The following is a 16,440-nucleotide window of genomic DNA, read 5'->3' on the forward strand; positions in this document are numbered from 1 at the left end:
TCATACAGGGGTTGAGAGAAAAATTAAATTAAAAAAAAAAAATCTTTCCCAAGTGGCAACAAAAGCGTCGCTGGTGCATTAAATCTGTTGTACAGGTGGCTTGGTGGAGCTGGAGACCTGCACAGCAGCTCCAAGACATCTGCTGCCTGAGGAAACTTGCAATGTGGCAGAGGGGGGTTTGTAGCTCCCGGTGGAAGGGTGCCAGCTGCCCAGGGCTTTCGCTGCCACAGAGGAACAGAGAGTCTTGTTTCCGATGAGGAGGCACGTCCTTCCTGCCTTCCTCTCTGGCAGAACTGGTAGGGCTCGGAGGGCCCGCAGCGAAAATCCAGTGAGATGCTGTTGGGCGAGTTGTGGGGTCATTTTTTTAATCGTTTCAAGGGCTTCGTCCGTCAGTAGGACAACCAGCGTGGGCCTGCCATTGAGCCATTTTTGTTTTATGTTCATGTTTAATTTCTACGACTCACTGGAAGCTCTTCTTTATTGTCCTGATTCATGCCTTCGGTGTCCTCAGAAGAGATAAGTGAAGAGGGACATTTTTTAAATTGCAAGCCACAAAATATTTTGTTGTAAAACCATGAATGGTTATAGATGTTTTAGATGGTTGGTTTAATTGTTTTAGAATATTTTGACATCAGTATGGCACTCTTAGAAGCAGAATACATATTATGACTTATAAATGACTTTTCACTAACTAACTAAAATTCATTTATCGAGTATTACCACATAACCAACATCTATGCTAAAAACACAAGGGACAAAGATTGTATAACACACTCTATAGCCCTTACTCAGAATCCAGAATATTTAAAACATTAATTAGTAAATCTCTTAATTATTTTTACTTACTTGGCTTTAATAACATTTTTACTATGAGCATGACCATCTGGGCTATCTGATTAAAACTGGAAAAGTCGAAGACCTATCCTTAAGGAACGGAGAGGAAAGGATGAGTAGGTTTGCACTGAGGTGTCCAATTTTAAAACAACTGACACTAACTTCTTCCTCTTGTCTCTTCCGTCTGTAATAGTGCTTAGGAAATGAAGTTTCAAGAGAGAAGAGAAAGGGTAGCTAGTTAATGCGTTATTTGGTTACCTAAACAAATGACAGAGTAATGCAATTCTTTCTCACAATGGCAAAAATTGGGTTCAAGTCCCAGTGTTTTGTGCCATTTGTTTAAAGACAGACAATTGAAACTGTAGTGATTTCTAAGTGCCAAGAAGTCCTGTTTCAAATTTCAGTTAGGCCATGCTGAAGGACATTTCTCTTATTTCTGAAATTGTACCTGATGAAGATGGGTAGAGACTTTCCTCAGTCGCGCAGCCGTTCAGGTGGAAACATTTGCGATCCGTTCTAAGGTGCCAAAATCTATTCCTCCCTCTTCAAACTATCTTAAATTTATCCTTAGCCATTTATTAGGTTGTCATTCTTATGAGTAACAAGGAAAAGTAAAATGCCTCATTTGAAAAAGAAACAGGTATTCACTCTCTTTAAAACATATCAGGTTCGTCAGCTGAAGCATGAATTAGGATGCTCTACAAACCGTTAACGGTGACAGCAAGCATATGGCAAATTTGAACTGTCTGCAGGTCAGCTTTTACTTTTGCTTTCCAAATGTCTGTCAGTCGTTGTTAGGATCTAAATCCATGTGTTAATGGGTGGAATTCAACAATATGAAATCGTTCAGTAAATTCTTGGAACAAGCAAGGGTTTTTTTTTGTCTTTGTCTGTCATATACAACCTTCTTTCATAGCAATCTTACAAAATTTTGCCCAGAAAGAACAAGTCCTTGGAAGAGTATTGTTGCCTTTGCTTTTTTCAGTGAGGAAAATGATATATATATATTCATATGGAGTGTGTGTGTGTGTGTGTATGGAATGTGTGTGTGTGTGTGTGTGTATGAATGCTTATATATACACATTAATTGGTTTCTCAAAGAACCAGGAAGGTGCTCTGATTGGTACATTCGACAGCATCATGACTTTCCCTGTTGCTATGATTGTACCTTTGACAATAGAAAGGCATCTTTTAATTTCTCCCCTACCTTCAGAGTATCCTTGCTTTCCAAAGCCAGTAATATTTGTAGCACAGAAGACTAATGACAGTGTGACCGTAAGGTAGTATTCTGCCAGAAATAGTAATGAGGGGAGCAAACAAGTGTACTTGGGATGACGAATGAAGTGGCGTTCCCAGGACAGATAGAGAGTGGGTTATGGACAAAGATGTGAGAAGAAGAAAGGGAGGAACAGAAGGGAAGATTTGAAATATGAGAGTCTTGAAACTGGCAAACCAGCAAACATCCAAAGAGAAGAAGGTACTGACCTCATCAGCCTTTCCTGAGTATATGTGCAAAGATGTGTGTGCCACAAGCGGCTGGAGATGCCTTAATTTTGAAACGCTTTCTTGAGAACAATTCTAGTTCTGGCTCTGAAAAGATTATGGAGTCAAACGTTGGAAGAGAGAAATGCTGCTTGTTTCTCTGGGGCTCGAAGAATTCTGGTCACATTAAAAAAAATCACCTGTTAAAGTAAAAGCCCGAAGTTGTTCCAACTCACTTGAAACACCACAAAATAGAGTGGTCTCAACTCAACTGAAGAATAAGTTGGAGTCATCCTCATCTTTACTCTAAGGGATCCACTGTTTCATCCATTTGAAACAAGACTGCTACCTCTACTATTGATTTTCTTATTTAAAAATTCTTCCAGGATGGCTGTGGTGGTCTGAGTCTCCTTGAAACGCCGGTTCCCGGCTGCAGCCCTTGGCGGAGCCTGCCTGCAGGCCTGCCGGAGTGGTGGTGGTGGTGGGGGGGGGGGGGGGGGCAGGCAGCTGCCGCTGCAGCTCCCCGAATCAAGAAATTTGCCATCTACCGATGGGACCCAGACAAGACTGGAGATAAACCCCATATGCAAACTTACGAAACTGATTTGAATAAATGTGGTTTGAATAAATGTGGTGTTGGATGCTTTAATCAAGATTGAGAATGAAGTTGATTCTACCTTGACCTTCCGAAGATCATGTAGAGAAGGCATCTGTGGCTCTTGTGCCATGAACATCAATGGAGGCAACACTCTGGCTTGCACCCGAAGGATCGACACCAACCTCAGCAAAGTCTCAAAAATCTACCCTCTTCCGCATATGTATGTGATAAAGGACCTTGTTCCCGACCTGAGCAACTTCTACGCTCAGTACAAATCTATCGAGCCTTATTTGAAGAAGAAGGACGAGTCCCAGGAGGGCAAACAGCATTATCTACAGTCCATAGAAGATCGTGAGAAACTGGACGGGCTGTATGAGTGCATCCTCTGTGCCTGCTGCAGCACGAGCTGCCCCAGCTACTGGTGGAACGGAGACCAGTACCTGGGACCTGCGGTTTTCATGCAGGCCTACCGCTGGATGATTGACTCGAGGGACGACTTCACGGAGGAGCGCCTGGCCAAGCTACAGGACCCGTTCTCCCTGTACCGCTGCCACACCATCATGAACTGCACCAGCCCCTGCCCCAAGGGGCTGAATCCAGGCAAAGCTATTGCTGAAATCAAGAAAATGATGGCCACCTATAAGGGTTAGAAGGCGTCCGTGTAACTGGTCCCACACTCAGCATGACAGCCAGATACATGCTGTATCTCCAGTCTGAGTTCCTTCAGAGGTCTTGGTTTTCCATGAATACAGTATGTATAATAAAGATTTTAAGAAATAAATAAATGTTATTCTACTTTATTAACAACAACAACAAAAATTCTTTCATTTAAAAAAAAAAATTTATTTATTTGACAAAGAGAGAGAAAGCACAAGCGGCAGCCAGAGGGAGAGGGAGAAGCAGGCCTCCTCACTGAACAAGAGGCCCTACATGGGGCTCCATCCCAGGACCCTGAGATCATGACCTGAGTCGAATGCAGATGCTTAACTGACTGAGCCACCCAATGCCCCAGTTCATTCATTTGTATTAAGCTTTGTGCATTTCTGAAGTATGTATCTCATAAACAGAGGCACTGGGATTCAATTTTTTAAAATCCTCATTTTAAAATTTGAAAGGGAAAAATCTTGAGAACATTATTAAAATCTCAAAAATATGAAAACAGCTTGATGTGATTCAATCGAATTTTCAAGATACCATGTCCTGGGTTTCCAAAGATTGAACTTCCATCCCATTTCCTTTGTGGACTGAGAACATATTCTAGGGACAACAGTGCCAACACATTGTTGTCATTCAATAAATGTGTGCTGAACTAAACCTAATATTTCCATAGGTTTTGATTCTAAACAGTCACTTATTGCTCTTTCTTAGCTTATTTTCCTCATATTTAAAATCAGGAATAATGATTGTTATCTTGCACTGCTTCCTTCTGTGCTGGTAAATATCTAACAACTTGACCATCTTCCCCCCCCCCCCCCCCCGACCAGAGAGCGAGCGAGAGAGAGAGAGAGCAAGAAAGAGAAATAGATAAATGGATCTGGTGTGTAGCTTCTTCCTGTTGTCATGGTGTAAATATTCCCACCATGGACAATTTTAGGCTACCAGCAGGACATCACTGAGTGCTGAATTGCAAAGAGCTGTGTATAATCCACTCCTGTAGTTTGATAGAAGCCAGCTCCCAAAACACCACTGCATGGCTTTAAGTTTATGGTTTGATTTGATGGAACCATTCTTCTGTGCTACTGTAATTTGGAACACTAAGGATATCTTAAGAAATTGTAGTTGCTGGGTCCCTTGCATGCTGTGATATATCCATTTTCTAGCTGCTACAGTGTAGGCTGATAACCATGCCCAGCTGTCCCCTTCTCTGCAGAATTGCCCTGGATCATTGAGGACCAGGAGGTGTCTCATCCAGGATGACCAGGAGGTGTCTCATCCAGGAAGATGAGACACACCCACCTCCAACTCCCCCCGCCCCCCCCTCGTGATGGGTTACAGGCATTGACTGTTTGACACAAGGGTAGAAAACTGTTAACCTTTTGCCTCAAGCTGTGACAAACTCTGTGGTACAATTTCTACTCCAGAGCTTCTTATGGGAACAGACTGAAGCCAAGACCATATCCTCTCTTGGTTCTTTCCTCTGTCCTGACCTACCTCTCTCAATAAATAACCTGAACAAGAATCATCTTCTTAGCCTACTTCTAGGGCACACAATCTAAGAAAGTTGAAAGCAGAAGTGATTTTAAGAAGCAATTCTTAGAGTGGGATTATGAAGCTGGATTTGTTGTTGGCTACATGGCAGCCTGGTATGTCCCATCACTCATGGCAGGGGACATAGTGATCATCCCAGCTGTACTGTGGTAGTGCCATTGCTAAGACTTATCTGTGAACAACAGGGATGGAGTTCAGGTGGAGGAGATGTAGTAATTGGTACAGTGTCTCAAGTATTTGAGAGATATGGGGAAAATGGTATCTGTAAGGACTGTGGGACTGGGTGGCTGTGGCTCGGTGCTGTTGATTCAATAAAGACAGAAAATGACCCAATTAGATCTATTAACTACCAATTTAAAGCAAATTGTTAGAAGGCCTTCTATAAGCATTTTAGGCTCTCATCTTCTGTGGTTGAAGGATAGACACAGAGAACAATTAGACAACTCTCAGTCATCCTAAACTTACTTGTAAATGAGGGCTGAATTTTAGAGAAGGCTACATTCCTAGAGTAGGCAGCTCTGTGTAAAAATTAGGCCCTTATAAGAAGCAAATCAGATCCTGAGACTTTGAATCTGCCAATTCCCCTGAAACCTGTGGTTCTATAGTAGACTTACTCCTTGTTAGAAGACAGAAATTCCCCCTTGCTTGAAAACCATCAAGAGGCCTCAGATGAGACAGACCCCGTACAAAACAATGGTTTTGCTTCTGAGGTCTTCCCTTATCTCTCCTTTGGGCCGCAGACCTATAATAACGGCTAAATCTCCGATCAGACTGACTGGGAAAAGGATAAAGATTTGTGGGGACTTGGTTAGCATGTTCCAGAAAGAGCCAGGAGAGTATGCCTGGGAATGGTCCATTAGAGTATTGGATCCAGTAGGAAAGCTGTGCCTACATGGAAATACTTGTCCATCCATGGAACTTATATTGCCTAGCATAAGGGATTTTTTATAAAGTCTCCTCTATGCTGTGGTCTATGGTTTTGATAGACCTTTGCCAAATTGCTTAGCCCAAACTTCAGAGCCTGTGAGTATGTGTGCTTGTGCTTAAGTGTGTGAGTCTGTATCTGTATGTTTTAGACATGAGGATGTTTGCAATCTTGGTAAGTGCTCAATGAGAGTCAAGTTTGCTGGAGTAGGTCTGGAGTCAGGCCAGATGGCCCTCAAACAAGTTCATGCCATCTAATCTCAGCTGGGCCCTCACTTCTCTTTGGCATTTTGTCCCTGTTTTCCCCCCATTATATTTCCCAAAGCTGCTGTTCCAAAGCCTTCCATGTTCCTCAAGTCCAGAAAACCATTTCTGTGCATCTCACACTAGCAGATGACCTCAGAACCTACTTTACAGTGATTGAAGCTGACTACTGTAAACTCTAACTTCTTCTTCCTCTTCACTTGGCTTTGGAAACACTGTTTTCTTGTGGGTCTATCCTTGTATCACTTACTCCTGTTCATCCTTCCACCCTTCAAGTAGAGCTTCTCCACTGTCCTCTTTGGTCATCATTGTAATAATGAGCCAGACACAAAACACATCAATATCCTCTCATCTGTTCTGTCAGTTATATGTTCACTAGGTTTGTCTTTTAAATCTGGACTCGATTGGCATTGTTGAGGTAGAACTTCATTTTCTTCCTCCTAGATAATAGTAGTCTATGGTGTTTCTCTTTTTCAAGTCCTCTAGAATGCACAGACTTGATCCATATTTTTCCCACTGAGACTTTCTTTGTTTTCACTTTTTATTGTGAATAAAATGTTTCTGATTTTATTGCGAATATAATACTTTATATTGTGAAATATATCATATTAGAAGAATGTATATAATATATAAGTAGCATTTAATAAACAATAACATGATCACTGCTCATAACTCAGCCTAAGAAATCCAGTACTACCTTTGCTTTTGAGAGCCTCTGTTTTGTGAAATCCTGCCCAAATCCATTCCCCTTTCTCTGCCCCAAAGGTATGCACTGTCCTGGAATTATGTTAGTTTTCCCCTAGTTTTGCTTCATTTACCATCTGGGCATATATATTAATATATAGAGAGATTATATATGTATATATTTATACAAAATATGTCTCTTTGTTGTTTCATTTTACTTGTTTTTGAACTTTATGTAAAAGGAATCAGAATATATTACTCCATAACTTGGTATTTTCATTCACATTGTGTTTTTGAGATCCATTTATGTTGCCGCATTTATCCGCAATTTATGTTTCACTGTTGCATAATACTCCATTTCAAAAATACATTCCAACTTATTATTTTATTCTATTCTACTATCATTGGTCATTTGGATTAATTTGTTGTTGTAACAAAGTTTTACTAGAATTGTTTTTATATAAGTTTCCTCATGTTCCTGTCTAAGAATTTCTCTAGGATATATATCTAAAAGTGGTATTGTTGGAGATGCACAAACACACCTATACCAGGCAATTTCCAAATTGTTTTCTTTTTTTTTTAATTTCAATTTTTTATTTAAATACTAGTTGTTTTCTAAGGTAGTTTTAACCACTTTATTCTACATCAACGTTGTATGACAAATATCTTTAGTCCAAATATTACTATACCTAGCATTTCCAGATTTCTGACTTTTTACTGGTCTGCTTGGACATGACATTGTATTTCATGGTAGTTTTAATACACATTGCCTTGATTACTGTTGACATTGAGAAATATTTCCTGTGCTTACTCTCCATTCATCTTCTGTGAAAAACTATTCATTATATCTTTTTCCCATTTCTATGGGTTGTTTGACATTTTCATTTTAATTCATAGGGTTTCAAAATTTATTCTGGACAGCAGCAATCCTTTATCACTCTTTTCCTTTTTGGTTTGTGTTTTTTGTTTACTTTAAAAATTATTTATTACCCTGAAGTGTTAAGTGCATTTTCCTATATACTCTGTTAGAAGTTTAAAGTCTTGGTTTCCCATGCAAGTTTGTGATCAATCTTGAATTGATTGCTCATATGTTCACCATGTTTTTCCCCCCATATAGGTCCTCAGTTGTCCTTGCATAGGTTAATGACGAATTTATCCTTTTGCCAATGATTTACAGTACTAGTTCTCTCTATATCAAGTTTCCACCTAGGTGTGTAGATCTGATTCTGAAATCTCTGTCATGTTTCCGTGGTTCTTCTTCTTCTTTTTTTTTTTAAGGATTTTATTTTTATTTATTTGACAGACAGATATCACAAGTAGGCAGAGAGGCAGGAAGAGAGAGAGGAGGAAGGAGGCTTCATGCTAGGCAGAGAGCCCGATGAGGAGCTCGATCCCAGGACCCTGGGACTCTGGGACTGTGACGTGAACCAAAGGCAGAGGCTTTAACCCACTGAGCCACCCAGGTGCCTCTGGTTCTTATTCTTTAGATAAAGATTTCTCCAGACTATCCTTCAATCATAGAGAAAAACTTTATTCATTTAGAGCTCTGATTCCCACCCTTTAACATAGTTTTTAAATTCTTTATAACTTTTTTTTTTTTTTTTTTGCATTAGTCTTCTAAATAATCTAGGGAGGAAAAGAAGAGAAAAAATAGGAGTTACAAACCAAATATGCATTACAAATTACTTTGTGGATTCGTTCTGGGTCGGGGCACTCCTTCAATACTTGGCCAGGCTATTTAAAACTCTGCCTTTGACTGTACTTCCCACTAGTCTGGAGATTGAAGGCTCTCCAGCAGTGGGAGCTTAAGTCTTCTGAGGCCTTCTCTGACATATATCCCATCCTGGCCATGCGTGTGTCATTCTTCAGTCCCTGGTCTCCATGGAAGCTATTCAAATCCCTATTCCTCTATTTATCCTCTTTGCCATCCTCTGCCTTTCCAGACTTCTCAATCTATCCATTGCTTGTCCCCTGCATTTCCCTTGCACAGGCCCCGTCCAGTACCTGTGTCTTTAAATGTTTTGGGAAAGCTGCCTGGGAAGCCACCTCAGCCCTGGGAATGCTCCAAATTGCGTGAAACAAAGGGAAATCTTTATGCTGGTCATTGAGGAAACTGCCCGACCCGTGTGGAGACCCCAAAGCACAGTTCTTTGAGGTTAAGGTGAGTGTGGGTCCCTCCAGCACCAACTGTGGGCATCGCTCTGCAATCCGAGGTGTAGGGGGGTTGGGGAGGGAGGCACTTTAAAATGCCACAGTACTCTCTCCCTATAAAGCAACAGTGTCTTTCTTCACCCAAACTATCCTCTGGTGGTAAGTTCCTGATTGGGTTTCAGTGTTCTTCTAGAGTCCATTCTGATAGTTTTTGCCAGCTCGTTAGTTGCTTTTGGAAAGGATGGAGCCTGGGAGTTCCTATTTTACCATTTTTGATGATGTCCCTGCGCCATTAGCCTGTTCTTAGAGTCTTTGCTTTTCTGTATCCATTTTAGAATCAGTTTGTTAAGTTGCGTGAAAAATCTGGTTTCCTTATTCAATTAAGGTAATTTTGTTTTGAGATAATTTTGAGATAATTGTAGATTTTAAGTGCAGAAATAATACAGAGATCCCATGTCTTCTTTACTGAGGTTTCCTTTCAAAAGTATAGTACAATATCCCAACTGGAATACTGACAGTACAGTCAAGATACATAATTATCTGTTATCACAAGACCCACTTGTGTTGCTCCTTTATCGCCACATTCAACTTCCCTCTCATCTTCACCTCCTTCCTAACCCCGGCTAACCACTAGTCTGATCTCCATGTCTATGATTTTGTCATTTTAAAAGTAGTATGTAAATGAAATTATACAGTGTATTTCTGTTCCTTGTCTTATTCCTTTTTGAAAATTTATTTATTTATTGGACACAGAGAGATCACAGGCAGGGGTAAGCGGCAGAAGGAGAGAGAGAAGTAGGCTTCCCATTGAGCAGAGAGCCCAACACGGAGCTGGATCCCAGGATCCTGGGACCGTGACCTGAGCCAAAGGCAGACGCTTAACCGGCTGAGCCACTCAGGCCCCCTTCCTTGTCTTGTTCTAAGAATCTCTATACAATGGCAAATAGAAGTACTGGTAGAAAGTGATACTGTTACATTCCTGATTCTAAACATAATCTGTATGACTGTTGTCATAGGTGCTCCTGTAGATATTCTTTATTTAGTTAAAGAAGATCTCTTCTATTCCTAGTTTGTTAAGAATTTTTTTCTGAATGGAGGCCACATTATATTGAATGCTTTTGCTGTACCCGTTGGGGTGACTTTGATTTTCTCTTTTAATCTTTTAATATAATGAAGTCATCTCATAGTTTGGTAACACTGAATCGACTTTGAATTTGTGAAATAATCACAACTTGATAATAATGTATTATCCTTTTTTACATATTTCCTGGATTTAGTTTGTCAATATCTTTTTTCACATGAGATTGGCTCATAATTTTCTGTTTCAAACTGACTCTGCATGGTTTTGGTGTAAGTGATATGCTAGTCTCACCAAATATGTTAGATAGTATTTCTTCTTCTTTTCCTCTCTAAAAAAGTGGAATAATCTGCTTCTTGACAGCTTGGTAGAATGCATTAGAAGGAGTATTTCAAGGAAGTGTTTTCCTTTGTGGGAAATTTTAAACTACTTTTTCAGTTTATTGAGAGGGTTCTAAGGTGATTCAGATTTTTCTAGGTCTTCATGAGTATGTTTGGTTACGCAGTTTTCAAGAATTTTTTTCTTTCATAGAATCATTCAAATTTACTGCAATAAAGTTGATATAATATTCTCCAATGTTTTTAGTGTGTGCTGCATCATTAATTAAGTCCCCCTTTCATTCTTCCTATTGTATATTTTACATTCTTTCTTTTTTTTCTTGATTGCTTTGAGAGACATTTGTTCCTTATTAGTCTCATTATACAACTAACTTTCGGTTCTACTGATGCTCTATATTATCCTTGACTTTTTTTTTTTTTTTTTTTTTGTTTTTTTTTTTTTTTTTGAGTGAGAGAGAATTCAAGCGAGTGTGTGTGAGTACAAGTAGGTTTTATTGTTCTTTTTTTTTTTTTTTTTTTTTTTTTAGATTTTATTTATTTATTTGAGAGAGAGAGAATGCAAGCGAGTGAGAGTGAGCACAAGCAGGGTGAAAGGCAGAGGGAGAAGCTGACTCCCTGCTGAGCAGGGAGCCTGCTGTGGGATTCGATCCCTGGACCATGACCTGAGTTGAAGGCAGGCCTTAACCCACTGAGCCATCCAGGTGCCTTTTCTTTGACTTTCATTTAGTTATTTTCTGTTATTCTATTGTTTGTTTCTATTTGCTTTGTTGGGTTCATGCCCATTTCTGCCTTGGCCTCAGTTTGCGTCCTGTCACTAAAACATGACTCATTGAAATTAGGTTCCAGGTCACCAGCAGATGCCTCGGCTCAAAGTTCATCCAAATCTCCTTAGCCTCTTGGATTGTTTTGCGTTTGGTTCCCGTGTAGTCCTTTGTTGCTATAAAAGCTCATTTATACATTACAGAAAGGTGTCTTATTTTTTGACCACTTTTTAAAGTGTGCTTCCTGAAAGAGTTTCCTCAGAAATTGCTCAGCTTTATAACCCTCAAACACCCTCCATGGCTCCTACCGTTTGGAAACAGTATCCAAGTTCCTTAGCATTACTTTCTGAGGGATGTGACCTCAACCTGTCTTTCATAACTTTAACTCTTGCCAGGCGATTTCCTTTTCCCAATGGAAACTACTTTTTAATTATTCTAGACCCAGATCCGTGTCATTTATTGGTGATAATTTCCTAATTTCCCCATCCTTTGAACTTGTAAGCCACTTTGTACTGTAATATTACTAGCAGGCTGTACTGAGATCTTTGCATCACTGGTCAATGTTTGACAAAGGAATGAATTTATGCCCACATCTCGGCTGGATTTTGATTTCATTGAGGGCAAGGACTGTGTCTAACAGAGAGTAGCCTTTCTGTGGAAAGAAAGAGTAAAATTTTGAATCTCTTAACATGAAATACTTCACATGTATTTTTTCCCTAGGTCTACCTTTGATGCTCTGCCTCTAGAAGTTGTTAACCAATAGAGTAATAAGACCCTATAGCCACTAGAATTTTTCTTTCCTACAGATTCAAGCACCTGTGGCCCAGCTCTTCAGTGGTATTAACCAAATTACACCACGCATTTTGGTTGTACCTTTGGGTTCCGGAGTCTAATTGCTTGTAATGAAACACTGGAGTCATAATTTGATGGTCTGTAGGTTTCTCAGCTGTTTCTCTCTATGAGAAAATATATAATGGGATATTTTACACGTGACTGTCTACATTTTATATGCAACACATCAGTGTTGTGTAAATTTTGTGAACAACTTCTATTATCTTTGAAACCACAGAAGCAACAAACAGTTATAATTATAGTCTGAAGAAGCTATAGTGTTTCAAATATGCCTACAGTAGTGGTATTACAATGAGAATGTTCCGTTCGCCTGCAGCTCTCACTACGCTCAGTGACATCACAATTATACTAAATTTTAACAGAAACTTCTGTCCTTAAACAGAAACAGCTTGTTTGAAACTCTTAGTGTTTGCTTTCTTCTGAATTCTTTGATTCTTCCCTGAATAAAAGTGGGAGAAACAGTAAATATCGTGGCATAGCTCCATTCTTTGTTACTTCCCGGCTGGTTTCTACTATCCTGGAGTAATAGGTATTCTACTTTGCTCCACATGGGAATGAGTGCACGTTATTTAAAACTTCTTTCTGTGCATCTGCTACTTGTCAACTCATGATCTTCTGATCCTTGAAGATTTGACAACCCTGTGATTTGCTGTAATGGAATTACTGAAAAGTTATCAACAAAGACGTTGCAATGTAAGAATGCAAAGGAAGTCCTTAGATGTTTAGAGGGAAATGAACTTCAAAAGCAGAGTGGTGGCCGCAAAGAAATACCTGAATCATACCATTTTTGGAGCCGTCCTGCATGTCTTTAATTTTGTCATCTGGGAGAGAGGATGTTTAGGTTGCCTTTCCTCTACCGCGGCTGTGACTTATTTTTGTTTCTGTAGCGTATGCATCAACACCTCATATGGTATTGAATACACCTCAGACTGGGAAAGTGGAATCAGGGGAAACTACCTGAAAGTAGAAACGGCCGAGTCCTACTTATTTATGCCTTTTCCTGCCTTTTCTGCCACGGACTGTGGCAGAATCCTTCAACCAATCTTTCAAGTTTTCTGGGCCTTTATCTCTTTAGCTGTAAAATATAAATGTGGGTGGGATCTGCGATCCTCCAAGTGTTGTCCCTTGATGGGTCACATTAGCACGACCTGGGAACTCCTTAAAGAAGCAAATTCTCCAGCTTTACCCCAGCCCCACATATTCAGAAAGTCTGAGGGTGGCGCCCAGTGGTCCCTGTTTTGAGCAGCCCTTTGATGTCCATTAAACACTTTGAAAGCCAATGGGTTAGATAAACTTTAAAAAACTTCCAATCCTAAACTTCCGTGAATCTCTATAAATTTAAGGGTAATTTAGGCCTAAATTGGATGTTAAGTAGGCATATTCTTCTGCTTGTAATTAAATTTAAAATTTGGATTCCAAACACAGATTTAGAAGCATATGTAAGAAAAAAAAAAAAAAGAATGCTAAAAGTGTTGCCCAAAAAAACGTAATTACTCTGAAAATGTTTTTGAATATAAGCATTTGTAGAATTTGCCTCGACTTGACACTGCAGAATGAACTTGGTATTTCTGTCATACATGTATCTTGATGAATATTTCCACTGACTGATCATCACTGTTTAATGGCTGTGATTTCAGAAAAATAATTTAAAATTATTCAGATTTATTATAATGCATTTCTTATATTTATGGAGAATTACCGTTAATAATCTGTTCTACATAAGTGCACATATGGCTAAGATTTTTGTTATTGAATATTTGGGCCTTTGGTCTCCTATAGAGGGAAATGTCCTTGTGTTTAACCACTTCTGTGCTTTATTAGCATATGCTTTACCTAACAGGCTGTCTGGCTCCACTTTTTATTAGTGTTGAGGAGTTTTGGGTAGTGATTTTCTAGGATTGGTATAATTCTATTAACCAAAGCTTTATTCTTCCCAAGGTCATTGAAGGAATGAATTGGAGAATCTTTTCTTCTTAGTCTAAATGAAATAATAAATATAAATATGCAACAGAGACAGCAGAAAGTAAGTATTTCAAATAAAAATACAATATTATAGTGAATCTAGAAAGTAAAATGAGAACTGGAGAAAGGAAGTGGGAAAACTATTTTTTATTTTATGTTAATGAATAGTACGCAATCTGAAGACCTGGCCAAAATAAAGACTTTCTAGATCTCTGTTTTCTGTAGGAGGATCCAAAGTCAATCCAATGACTGAAATTGATGAATGTATGTCACATTTCAGGTAGCTATTTTCATGTGAAAAATTACCTATAACATTAATTGGCTTTGTTTTTTTCTTTGCCACTAGAAATAGCCCAAAGTAGCAAACTAAAAGTATTAAAAAATAAGTTTCTATTACAAAATGAAATAAAATGCACAGATACTTTGAAAATGATTAATTCAACACATATTTGTTGAACATCTACTATGTTCTAGACACTGTGCTTAACACTGAGGTTAGACCAATGAATAAGATATTTATGCACCTTGTCTATCAGAGATTAGGGTGCAGTGAGGGATGCCAACATTAGAAAAGTGATTATGCTAACTATAATTAAAAACATAGTCCAATAAATATTATGAATTAGATATATAGACTATAATGATAATATATGATACAAACATAGCCTAGTCTGGCTATCAGAAAAGACTTTGATATATGTTATATATGTTATAGTGATGGTCACCTTGCTATTTGGGGACTGGAAGGTTAGGAGCAAGAATAATGTAAAAAACCAGTTAGGAAGCCTACGTATGTTTCCCACTATTGTGGCATTTATAAAGGTTGTGATGTAAAGGTTGTGCAGAAAATACCAAAAATGAATAACAAAAACTTGTATAACTTTTGTCTGATTTTCTGTCATTACATAACAAACCATCTCAGAATTTAGTGGCTAAAGACACCAATATATCATATCAGGGGTCATATTTCTGAGTTAGCTGGTGATTCTTAATTGGAATTTCTCATGTGGTTGCAATCATACACTTACCAGAGTCATCTAAAAAATCAGCCAGGATGGCCTTTTCTGCACCTATGCCTGATACCTCGCCTTCATGTGGCTAAACTTTTGTCATTGTAAGCTGAACTTCTTTCTTAATGGCCCAGGACTCCAAAAGACAGGAAATCAAAACCTGCCAGTCTTGTGAAAGGACTTTTAACTTGGAACTGGAATTGCATCATTTCTACTGTGTTCATTTGGTCAAAACATTCATAGGCCAGTCCAGATTAAAACTGGCCAAAGAACAACTCCACATCTTGATGGAGAGTTTAAAAGAATGGCAAGATGACCAAGATGACTCCTATTGATCTTTGCATTTTGTTTTCATGCCCTTATAGAGTCCTTTTCCATATTGGATAAGGTCAATCCTGTGTAACCAATATGAGACAGTAGAAATGATAGTCTGTGACTTCCAGGCTAGGTCATAAAAGTCTTGGCTCCTACCTTGTTCTTTTGTATCACTTTCTTTGAAGAGAGCTAATCGCCATATTGAGCAGCATTCTGGAGAAGCCACATGGAGAGAAATTGAAACCTCTTAACAGCAAGTACCAACTTGTCTGCCATGGGAATGAACCACCTTGGAAGTGGATTATTCGGCCCCAATCAAACTTTCAGGCAACTGCAACTCAAGTCATTATTTTGACCAGCACTTCATGAAAAGTCTCAGGCTTGAATCATTCGTCTAAGAGGTTATTGAGTCCTGACCCACCAAAACTTTGTGATGTGATAAGTATTTATCATTGCTTCAAACTACTAAGCTTGGGTGCAATTTGTTATACAGCAATAGATAAGTAACCCAGAGGTAATTTCTGGAGATAACCTGAGGACATTGTCTATGGTTTTTTCATTAGTGAATCTCACGCCATATAGTATCTGACTCATAGTTTGGTAGTACATGAAAGAATGAAGGTCATGATATTACATTCACTGAATGGCCTTCCCATTGTTTAGCTTCTTGGAATGGAGGAAAGACAAACATTCTGAGTGACAGGAAATATGTACAGGGAAGTGGGGTTCTGTGTGCAGAAGAAATATGGTCTTCATGCAAAGACAGAGCACTCAGGGGAAGGTAGGTGCTCACTTTTTGATAGGTGTTACAGGATTGTTCACAACTCTGAGCAGTACTGTAGAAGTCAGAGACCAAAAATTTCCTAAGGATGATAAAAATTGTATCAAAGATGTCCTGTTTGGGCCTGCATCCTTTTCTTCTATTATAGAGAGTGATTAGACTGATCATCAGAAAAACTGATCTGTTCTTCAAAGAAGC

At 39.0% G+C, this 16,440-nt stretch overlaps 1 pseudogene; it reads left to right on the forward strand.

The window, feature by feature from the left end:
- The first annotated feature begins 2,703 nt into the window (after positions 1 to 2,703).
- Positions 2,704 to 3,579, forward strand: LOC132013047 (succinate dehydrogenase [ubiquinone] iron-sulfur subunit, mitochondrial-like; annotated as a pseudogene).
- The last annotated feature ends 12,861 nt before the right edge of the window (positions 3,580 to 16,440 follow it).

The sequence above is a fragment of the Mustela nigripes genome, chromosome 3, assembly GCF_022355385.1.
Source record: "Mustela nigripes isolate SB6536 chromosome 3, MUSNIG.SB6536, whole genome shotgun sequence".
In the NCBI taxonomy this organism is placed as follows: Eukaryota; Metazoa; Chordata; class Mammalia; order Carnivora; family Mustelidae; genus Mustela; species Mustela nigripes.